General features: G+C 40.4%; 1 long non-coding RNA gene across 4 annotated transcripts; it reads right to left on the bottom strand.

Moving 5' to 3' along the window:
• Window positions 1–1,925: 1,925 nt before the first annotated feature.
• On the bottom strand, window positions 1,926–10,256 carry LOC112265029. 4 transcript variants are annotated; one of them, XR_006078638.1, is made up of 8 exons: window positions 6,042–6,420; window positions 5,061–5,136; window positions 4,815–4,922; window positions 4,557–4,619; window positions 4,366–4,455; window positions 4,008–4,115; window positions 3,272–3,700; window positions 1,926–3,156 (listed from the first exon to the last, which is right to left on the bottom strand). It is a non-coding gene; the product is annotated as an uncharacterized LOC112265029 (long non-coding RNA). The 4 variants fall into 4 exon arrangements; XR_002955715.2 differs by lacking the exon at window positions 6,042–6,420 and adding an exon at window positions 9,513–10,256 and having other exon boundaries at window positions 1,926–3,700; XR_002955714.2 differs by having other exon boundaries at window positions 1,926–3,700; window positions 6,042–6,416.
• Between the last annotated feature and the right edge of the window lie 1,644 nt (window positions 10,257–11,900).

Genomic DNA, 11,900 nt, shown 5'->3' with positions numbered 1-11,900 from the left:
AGACCACTGATAATCTCCCTCGATCTGGGGCTCCATGCAAGATCTCACCCCGTGGGGTCAAAATTATCACAAGAACGGTGAGCAAAAAACCCAGAACCACACGGGGGGGACCTAGTGAATGACCTGCAGAGAGCTGGAACCAAAGTAACAAAGCCTACCATCAGTAACACACTACACCGCCAGGGACTCAAATCCTGCAGTGCCAGACGTGTCCCCCTGCTTAAGCCAGTACATGTCCAGGCCCGTCTGAAGTTTGCTAGAGAGCATTTGGATGATCCAGAAGAAGATTAGGAGAATGTCATATGGTCAGATGAAACCAAAATATAACTTTTTGGTAAAAACTCAACTCGTCATGTTTGGAGGACAAAGAATGCTGAGTTGCATCCAAAGAGTGGCTTAGCCAGTCTCCAGATCTCAACCCCATAGAAAATCTTTGGAGGGAGTTGAAAGTCCTTGTTGCCAAGCAACAGCCCCAAAATATCACTGCTCTAGAGGAGATCTGCATGGAGGAATGGGCCAAAATACCAGCAACAGTGTGTGAAAACCTTGTGAAGACTTACAGAAAACGTTTGACCTCTGTCATTGCCAACAAAGGGTATATAACAACGTACTGAGATAAACTTTTGTTATTGACCAAATACTTATTTTCCACCATAATTTGCAAATAAATTCATTAAAAATCCTACAATGTGATTTTCAGGTTTTTTTTCTCATTTTGTCTGTCATAGTTGAAGTGTACCTATGATGAAAATTACAGGCCTCTCTCATCTTTTTAAGTGGGAGAAGTTGCACAATTGGTGGCTGACTAAATACTTTTTTGCCTCACTGTATAAAAGACAACTTTTGTGTCGTTGAAAAGACACCTATAAAAATACGTCCTTCTACAGCCTGTTATGGTTGAAAGTTGAAAAGTCGTCATTTTCAGGTCGTTGTTTTGACTACTTTCAAATGTCATAATCTCAATGTACTTGTAGCCTATACACGTGGACGCAGTAACCAAAAAATGGTTTGTATTTTTTTTTAAAATTAACAATCACACTACTCGTTACATTAGTCCAGTATTTGCACAAAACATTCAAAGAATACTATCTAGTACAGTGATAACAGACAAAATACAGTTAAGTTCAAATGAATATAATGAATTATATACACTGAATAATTATCCATCAAAAGTATAGATATATTTCGCTGTATTAGCAAAGGTCCTGTGTGGTGGTGACGTGGAAGCCACCACCCCTGGCTCTACCAGGAGCATGTTTGAGGTGGTCTGCCACAGCTCTCCGAACATCATGGTCAGTGGCCTTGCTGTTCCATTTCTTGACTGCAGTTGTAACACTATAATCAACACAGTAAGTTATAGAAAAGACTAATGGATATTGAGCGTCTTACAGGTTCCCCACGGCACTTAAATCAGCATTCAGGGCTCAAACCACCGGTTTATCACTAACCAATGGTGGCTATTTTGTGTTGTGCAGTAATAATTTAGAAGTGGATAAATGTGTTTATAAGTTGTCCTTCTGAGGGGCTGACAATTGATTAGGGCCGGGCTCAAACTTGCACGCAGTGTAGAAAAGACAAGGCCCTGTTTGTATGGCGCAATTTGTCTCTCTCACGCCTCCCTAATAGACTATTATAATCACATTCATTGGTAAACTCTGAACACTGTAGCCTAATATATTTGTCAGTATGCAGAGATCGCAAGTAAAAAATTCAACTTGAAATGAGGGAGATGTTTAACTGACTGGATGCTCAGGAGACAAAGGCAATGTCAGATGTACGGAAGACATTTGACTTGAGCTCATAGAAAGAGGATGGAACCAGCGCGTTTACAGCGTAAACAACACAAAATAAATTATAGGTGTACCAGAGAGTTGATCTGTACTAATGAAAAAATTATAAAGCCTTTATTATTATTATTTAGGCCATTGTAAAACTCTAGGCTAATTATTCAAGAGAATGCTTGACTGCATTTAAATGCAGGACTAGTAGGCTGTGTGATGAAATTAAGTAATAATAAGGCCTAATTGATAACAGGCCAGAAAGCTAAACAAAACCAACATAATGACATACTAGAGTCTGCTCCATCAAAGAAAAAAAAATGGTAAAGCATTTATTAGGGCTACAGCATTGCAAAATAAAAAAAAATGATTGAGGAAATGCCACGCTGGGCAGACCGTTATACATTTTTAGAACTTGCGCGTCAATAGGTTAAAAGGCCATTAAGGTCACATGATCACCTCATTCAAAATTGCCAAGCTCCTAAAACCATTATTCTCAAAAAGGGACCACTGTAACGCTCGTCCTCTTCTTCTGATGAGGAGTAAGAGAGATCGGACCAATTTGCAGCGTGGTAAGTGTCCATTTTAATATGTAAAACTGAACACTACAAAATACAAAATAACAAAGTGAAACAAACGAAACAGTCCCGTGTGTCACAAACATTAACACAGAAAATAACTCAAAAGTGAAACCAGGCTACCTAAGTATGGTTCTCAATCAGGGACAACGATAGACAGCTGCCTCTAATTGAGAACCATACCAGGCCAAACACAGAAATCCCAAATCATAGAAAAAGGAACATAGACAACCCACCCAACTCACGCCCTGACCATACTAAACAAAGACAATAACAAAAGAACTAAGGTCAGAACGTGACAACTACACAAATTACCACCATGCAAATGAATAATTGTTTTAGAAGACAAAATAATAATCTAGCCTATTAAAACAGACAGAGCAGGTCATTTTGATTGCGCAACCTTAGTGATCCTTTAAGCAATGGGAAGGTGTAGTAAAGGCTTTTCTTATGCACAACGCAACTCAGGGTGCCTGGATACAGACTGTTAACCATGTATTGTGTGGTTACGGTACCACAAAACCCAGAGGACTTTGCTTTTATGGCTATGACACTCAGCCATGATAAAAATGTCATCATAACACATGGGCTCTCATGTATTATTGCTTAAATATACCATGGCCGTTAGCCAATCAGCTTTCAGGGCTCAAACCACCCAGTTATTAATACAAAATATACTACAGAATAATGACATGTTTGTAGGTACTGTTGACAACAGAGTACACAGTTGTGTTTCCTAATCCTCGCTTGCGTGATGGCCATTGAAGTTGAACAAGGACATCAGGCCATTGGTAAAGAGCCTGAAAGTCAAGCACACATAGGATGTACTTTGTGAATTGAACACTTTCAAACTGCTGAGGAGATAAGGCTGGATTTACTGTCTTTGTTGCAGACAGTTTGTATCACTAACAATACCTTTAAAATGACTTTCTTATTGGATCCATTCTGAAGATATGACATACCATGACCTTGTTGGCACAGTCCTTTGTGTCCTTAACACCAATTTTGCTTAACCTTGCAATCTGTGTCAAGAGACTTTGTTTGAAACACCAGAAGTTATGCAGTAACCACTGTCTCAGTATGAGTACTTTAAAAAAAAAATTCTACGGGCATCACTTTTTGTATCGCTTGTGTGAAAAATGCTTACAAATCTACAAAATAAATTTCACTTTCACCATCAGATTCTGTGCATCCACACCTTGGAGCTGCTTCTCTAGTTGGTCAAAGTCTTGCTCCATCTCCATCCTCTTGACATGGAACTCAAAGAGTCTTGGGGCTCTGCTCTCCCAACACGTTTCACCTCCTCCAATATCTCCAATTTAGTTAGGACACACTTCTGAAGTTCTGAAAGGAGAACATTTTGTTGACACTGTAGAATTATGGGGTTGTCACACGCAAGAGGATCCTGACAGACAAGATTGTGACTGCAAATAAAAGTGACATTTTACTTGCAATAATACATATAGTTCAATGTTTCCATAATGTTGTGTATTCTAATGGATTCATTGTTTATCTTCAACACAAGTTTCAATGTTGTAGTCAATTTTGAGTCATTCCACAAAATAGGTGCCTTTTGAATTAGTGCATCATTTATACATAAAATATCAGAGAGAATCAAAAAGGCACACATTTCGTGGAACAATCCACTTACTGGCATTATTCATGGGAAACAACTCTGGTCTAGTGGAGGGAATGGGAGGGTGAGAGCTGCGATGCTCTTGGCTCCGTTGGGACTGGCAAGTAGAAGCCCTGGATGAATCTGCAAAATCCAAAGCAAACTCAGTGTCAACCCAGAGGTAAACAGCAAAAATAAATAGTACCTGATTTTTGTAAACCTACACACTACAACACATATTTTAAGGATAGTTTTAATCTTCAGTTATCAAGACTGAACATGATGTGTATAATTTCTGCTCATTGTAAGGAAACTAGCACTGATGAGCGAACGTGTCCCCGTTGTGTGCATGTTGTCTGTGTGTGCTCTTTAGTTATTACATAACTGCCCTCACCTTGTCTGGTAGAGTAACAGGATGGATATGTAGAACGTCTGTGCTCTCTGCTCTGGAGGTGGGACTGGCTAGGAGAAGGCCTGGATTATTCTGCAACATTCAAAACCAATTAATAAACCTTCCTAAAGGACTTGACCGGTTAGCTGATTAAGATTTCTGGACTTGTCTGGCAAGCTGTACTCTTGACCCACTGTGTTTGAAGTGAGATGGGAAAGGACAGCATCTAGAATGGCCAGGTGAATCCCTGGGTTGCCCTGAAACACAAATAAAAACCCAATTTGGGTGTGATCAGGACAACTTAAAAGCAAGGATTTGGATAGGAAAATGCATATGTACCGTATAAATAATGATCCTAACAGGCAGAGATGCCTGATACAATAATGAAAATCCCATCAATGCTACCCTGTGAAAGGTTTGACATTTCCCACTGACTCTTCAGTTTATCTTACCCTGTCTAGACGTGTCCCCATTAAATTCATCCTGGGCTGGGGTAGAGGGAGAACAAGACCAGCTTTTCTGCCTTTTTTGGAACTGCCCAGGGGAACTTCTGGATAGTCCTGCAACAAACATTTAAGCACGACACATACAGTAAATCATACATGCAATGTTATTAGATGCACATCAAAACCCATCATTTATACATACAATATCAGAGAGTATCAAAAGGCACACATTTCGTGGAACAATCCACTTACTGGCATTATTAATGGGATACAGCTTTGGTCTTGATCAGTTGTGGATATATAATTATAATCTTCACTCTTTCATTTTCTGAAAAAAAGTTCATAAAAGTAAATAGTAAACATACTGTAGTAATAAATATAGTGAGAGCAAGTTTGAATTATATTTTGACAGGCTTCTTCACTAGTTAATTTTGGTCAATGCATTTTGCACTCATTCTCCTGTCTTATTTGTAACATATTAACACCCTCTCTCCTGTGAGCTAACGTTCTTAGCTAGTTAATGTTAGTTAACCCATACTACAGTTAGTTAGCAAACCAACCAGCTTCATGCCTTACTAGCTAGCTAGCATTTGCAGGTACCCAGAGAGTAACATCGATGTTAGACTCTAGCTAGCTAATGTTCCTGTCAAAAAACAATGACTCCACACCCGTTACCAGAAAACATAGCTAACCGTAGTTAGCTAGACCAATACACTAAGCTAGCTAACAGTTAGTACAACCATCAAATCTGTTAGCCCTGCTTTCCCGCCTTGTACTATCTAGCTAGCAACTAAGTTAGTGTTAGCTAGCATGCAAGCATCCAGGCAGAGTTGCTAACGTTAGCCTAGAGAAAAAAATATTTTGCGACATGTACAGAAACTGATAATTAATCAAATTACAAAAGTTTTCAGAAATGTTGCCGCTTGTGTTACGTCTAGAGGAACAAATGTCAGGTGCATGACTTGCTCGTTCTGCCTCTCCCAGTTGAGGCATGACAGTTAGAAATTGTAATCAATTCTGTTGTGAAATTGTAAACTAGTGATTTGAAATTAGAGGTAATTTTCAGTCATTCTGTCTATATCAGAACATCTAACCAGCTATTCGAAAAAAATAAATGTTAAATCAATCAACAATATTTTATTATATTGTGTATATCAAAAAAAGTATCAAATGTATACTATATGTAATAATTGTGTTCGTGTATGTCATGCATTTCAATGAGCACAAACTGACCTTCGGTTATATTTGGACCAAAACGGACGGACTAAATACAGCCCAGTTTTTGGGAAGACAATTTTGGACAAAATAAGTCCATGACAGATCTAATATAGACGAAAATACGTCGTCCCTGGACGTCACGTGCTGAGTGGGTTACAATTTATCCTACCATTTCGACCGATCTGCGAACCAGTTATGATTATTTTTATATGCACATTTTTGTGAAACAGTTTCATTTCAATAATAACGTTTTTGTTTCTCAAAATCAGTTAGTCATAAAAAATGTCATTAAAATGATATAAATTGAAAAGTTAAATTCAACTAATGCGAGAGCACTAGCCTCTGCTCAGTTTGACCTCCCACACTCACAGCCAACCTCCCTTAAGTTTCCCTGCATTAAAGTCCCCGGCCACTAGGAGTGCTGCCTCTCGGTGAGCTGTTTCCTGTTTGCTTATTTCCTTATACAGCTGACTGAGTGCGGTCTTAGTGCCAGGATCTGTCTGTGGTGGTAAATAAACAGCCATGAAAAATATAGATGAAAACTCTCTTGGCAAATAGTCTGGTCTACAGCTTATCATGAGATACTCTTTTTCTGGCGAGCAAAATCTAGAGACTTCCTTAGATTTTGTGCACCAGCTGTTTACAAATATACACAGACCGGTGCAGCCTATATTGGTGCAGCCTATATCCCGCCAGCTGACTGTTATCCATGTCGTCATTCAGCCACGATTCGGTGAAACATAAGATATTACTTTTTGTTGTCCCGTTGGTAGGATATTAGTGATCGTACCTCATCTAATTTATTGTCCAATGATTGTACGTTGGCAAGTAATACTGATGGTAAGGGCAGATTTCCCACTCGCCAACGGCAGATCCTTACAAGGCATCCTGCCCTGCGTGTCTATACCTGCGTGCCTTTCTCTTGCCAATGATGGGGATTTTGGCCTTGTCGGGTATCTGAAGTACATCCTTTGCGTCCTGCTTGTTGAAGAAAAAATCTTTGTCTATTCCGAGGTGAGTAATCGCTGTCCTGATATCCAGAAGCTCTTTTTTGCTGTATGATACGGTGGCAGAAACATTATGCACAAAATAAGTTACAAATAACGCGAACAAAATTGGTTAGGTGTACACATTACATACATTACACATAAAACATACACCTACCATCCACACCAACCAACCTCCAACCGCCCACCCACCTTTCATTTTTGCTTTAAGTAACCTTTTATCTTATGTAACCATACCATACATATCCTACAAATTTGAGTGTCCGAGGATTTGCATTTGCTATGTTACGTCAAACCTTTAAGACCAGTCTGGCAACGCGCACTAGGTGGTGGGCCAAAGCCCAAAAAATGTGAACTTGATCGATCCCGGTTGTGGGAGGAGCTGATATTTTATATTTGACAGTAAAACATTCTTATGATGACTATAACACCTGTTGGCACCTTCAATTATTGAACATTTTCTCATAAAAAGTATATTTCAACACTGTCTGCTCAGGCAAATTTGCCACACTGCTAAACCTGGAACCAATCAGCAGTTTGTTGAAGCCCTTTTGGCAGCGATTACAGCCTCAAGTTTTCTTGGGTATGAAACTACAAGCTTGGCACAACTGTATTTGTGGAGTTTCCCCTATTCTTCCCTCTCAAGCTCTGTCAGGTTGGATAGGGAGCGTCGCTGTACAGCTATTTTCAGGTCTCTCCAGAGATGTTCAATCGGGTTCAAGTCCGGGCTCTGGCTGGGCCCCTCAAGGACATTCAGAGACTTGTCCCGAAGCCCCTACTGCATTGTCTTGGCTGTGTGCTTAGTGTCGTTGTCCTGTTGGAAGGTTCAGCCTTCGCCCCAGTCTGAGGTACTGAGCACTCTGGAGCAGGTTTTCATCAAGGATCTTTCTGTACTTTGCTCTGTTCATCGTTCCCTCGATCCTCCCAGTCCCTGCCGCTGAAAAATATCCCCACAGCATGATGCTGCCACCACCATGCTTCACTGTAGAGATGGTGCCAGGTTCAGGCCAAAAAGAGTTCAATCTTGGTTTCATCAGACCAGAGAATCTTATTTCCTCCCTGATTATGGCCCTTCAGTTTGGCTGGGCGGCTAGCTCTTGGAAGAGTCTTGGTGGTTCCAAACTTCTTCCATTTAAGAACGATGGAGGCCACTGTGTTCTTGGAGACCTTCAATGCTGCAGGCATTTGTTGGTACCCTTCCCCAGATCTGTGCCTCGACACAATCCTGTCTCTGAGCTCTACGGATGATTCCTTCGACCTCATGGCTTGGTTTTTGCTCTGAAATGCACTGTCAACTGTGGGACCTAATATAGACAGGTGTGCGCCTTTCCAAATCATGTCCAATCAATTGAATTTACCACAGGTGGACTCCAATCATGTTGTAGAAACATCTCAAGGAAGCAAGATGCATCTGAGCTCAATTTCAAGTCTCACAGCAAAGGGCCTGAATACTTATGTAAATAAGGTATTTCTATTTTTATTTTTAAGAAATCTGCAAGAAATGTCTTAAAATGCTTTTGCTTTGTCATTATGAGGTATTGTGTGTAGATTGATGAGTTTAAAAAAATGGAATACATTTTTAAAATAAGACTAACATAACTATATGTTGGAAAAGTCAAGGGGTCTGAATACTTTACGAATGCAGTGTATATATTTATATATTTTTTTGCCATGAATGATGGGTTGCCACTGGTCTTAACTCTTAACTTTCTTTGCCTCACACAAGTCGATGAAGTATGTTTTGCAAATGATAGTTCCTCAGTATTTTAAAAATCTTTCCAACACTCCCAATCACCAAGCCACGGTGTGAAACAGCAAAATATCACGATCTGATGATCCCATATATCCAGTGGAAACCTCTTAAAAAACAGATTTCTGTCCCAAGCTCACTGGTGCAGGAAACTCTGAGGGCCCAGAATAAGCTATTGATACAATGTTGCAAGTTCGCTAGTGACAGTTTCCAGGTGGATCAAATGATTATTTGATACAATGTTGCAATAGCTCAAGTCATGACAGATAGAAAGGGAAGCAGACAGGCAGAGTAGAGAGATTCATGTGTTTGAAAGAACTAGACTTTTCATCAGGATATTGTCTACTGTTTTTATGTCGGCTTTAAGTCTATTAGTTTTACTTAGTTGATGATGGAAGTTATAGGCTTACTCGTATATCTCTGAGTTCTTTGCTCTCTAGCCATTAATGGATCATAGTGTATCAATGTATCCATCCATGTGGCAGAGGCTAGTGCTCTCACCATAGTTGAATTTGATTTTTATCATTTTACTTGATATGATTAACCACGTGACAATGATTTTGAGAAAGGAAAACATTAGTATTGAAATGAAACCGTTCCATTAAAAGTACAACTGTCACGCAGATGGGTAGAAATGGTAAGATAAATTGTAAGCTTCCCCAAACTTGAAACTCACTAGCTGCTTATTGTCTTTACAATCATTTAAAAAAAATGTGAATGTGCAAGCACCTGCACACATAGGAGATCCCTTAAAAAAAATCCAAGGCCGTCCAACTGATTCGTTCTTGCTTCGTTCTTGCGCCGGGTCTGGATACGAAGAGCGACATAAAAGAGAGAAGACAAAGAGAAGAACGGAAGGTAGCAGGAGAGAGGGAGGGTGATGCATGATGCATGAGGAAGTGGACAAAAGGCAGACAGAACTAAAGACAGAAAAAATAACAAACAGAAAAAGCTGAAACAATGGAGATACTAGTAGCTAATAATAGCACTATTGCAATCTGATGTCTGATGGATTGTGTCTGTTAATATTTCCAATAGTAAAGGTCTTGCCTTGGGACATTGAGAGGAAACACAGTCTAAATACTCTATGAACTCACTTTGAAAGGCTCTGTGTAGTTTTTCCATAATTTCAGCCAGTAGTAGCCAGTTGTAGTGCTCATGAGCTAAAACGGGTCACTGAAGTTTGTGTTGTATGTCATATTAGGCTGTGCATGTGCAGCTCTGCATAAAGGTTCACACAATTGTCACTAACTAGCCCCACTGTCATTAAGCGGATAATGTGCCCGACTTCCAGTTTTACCTTGTAACCTCATTAGACATGATTGCACCTGCCTATGAACATTGTCCATCAAATTATGTTGTTATTGGCTACTATGGACTGAATGTACATCCCTTGAACATTGTGGAATATCTAAATAGGCGTACAGAGGCCCATTATCAGCAACCATCCCTCCTTCCAATGGCCCGTTGTGTTAGCTAATCCAAGTTGATCATTTTAAAAGGCTAATTGATCATTAGAAAAAGCTTTTGCAATTATGTTAGCACAGCTGAAAACTGTTGTCTGATTAAAGAAGCAATAAAACTGGCCTTCTTTAGACAAGTTGAGTATCTGGAGCATCAGCATTTGTGGGTTTGATTAGACTCAAAATAGCCAGAAACAAAGAACTTTCTTTTGAAACTCGTCAGTCTATTCTTGTTCCGAGAAATGAAGGCAATTCCATGCGAGAAATTGCTAAGAAACTGAAGATCTCGTACAACGCTGTGTACTACTATCTTCACAGAACAGTGCAAACTGTCTCTAACCAGAATAGAAAGAGGAGTGGGAGGCCCCGGTGCACAACTGAGCAAGAGGACGAGTACATTAGTGTCTATTTTTAGAATCAGACGCCTCACAAGTCCTCAACTGACAGCTTCATTAAATAGTACCTGCAAAACACCAGTCTCAACGTCAACAGTGAAGAGACGACTCCAGGATGCTGGCCTTCCAGGCAGTTTCTCTGTCCAGTGTCTGTGTTCTTTTGCCCATCTTAATCTTTTCTTCTTATTGGCCAGTCTGAGATATGGCTTTTTCTTTGCAACTCTGCCTAGAAGGCCAGCATCCCGGAGTCGCCTCTTCACTGTTGATGTTGAGACTGGTATTCAAAAGCGTTTGTTTTGAATACATGCTCTGCCCAACTCAAGGTAAGTAACCATTTATACTGCACCAACATAAGACTTTGAAACAATGATTCAACATACTGTTAGAACAAAGATTTCTCAGCAACTCAGCTTTTCACTGTAGCAATGACATCTCAACAATTCAAACAAGTACAATACCAAAGCATTTCAATAACACATTTTTATTCTGGATCTCTTTTAGGGCAGGGATCTGCCTACACCATTTGGCATTTCACAGGTCTATGACAGCTCTAGGCTTGACCTCTCTTCCTGACCTTGTGTGATATGAAGCTGAAAATGCTTCTGTGTCAGTCAACAGTTCTTGTGGTGTTGCAGGTAAGTATGTTGTGTGTGTGTTTAGACCATCACGTTCTCTTTCAGGGAAACAGTTCATCTTGTCAGTGTGTTGTTCTTTTATGTTCAGTAGGTGACGACGATTGCGACGGTACACCGCTCCTTCTGCGGTGCGGACGTGATATGAACTTTCAGTGTCAGCTGGCTGGATGACAACTGCTGGCTTCCAGAGGCCATGATCCTGGATTCTAACTGACTCTCCGTTGATGGTGGTGGCAGTGGTGGCAGTGGTCTAGCTGACCTGTCGTAGTATCGCTTTTGTTGTTGTTGTCTCTGTACATATTTTTCATGCATTTCCTTGTAGCTGACAACCTCAGGTTGCAAATGCTGGTTGGTGCTGGGAAGGAATGAGCGAAGTCTGCGGCTCATCAACAACTGGGCTGGTGATTTGAAGTTGTCAACTGGAGTGTTGCAGTATTTAAGGAGACTGAGTTAGGGGTCTCGTCTGCTTTTGCTTTGTCCTGGATGGCAGGGAGCTCGGCCCCAGTGATGTACTGGGCTGTCCGCACCACCCTCTGTAGTGCCATGTGATCGAGGGCGGTGCGTTTGCCATACCAAGCAATAATGCAGCCAGTCAAAATGCTCTCAACGGTGCAGCTGTAGAAC

The sequence above is a fragment of the Oncorhynchus tshawytscha genome, linkage group LG13, assembly GCF_018296145.1.
Source record: "Oncorhynchus tshawytscha isolate Ot180627B linkage group LG13, Otsh_v2.0, whole genome shotgun sequence".
Lineage (NCBI taxonomy): Eukaryota > Metazoa > Chordata > Actinopteri > Salmoniformes > Salmonidae > Oncorhynchus > Oncorhynchus tshawytscha.
Note: the sequence above shows the minus strand (reverse complement) of the source record. Positions and strands in the feature narration are given on the sequence as shown.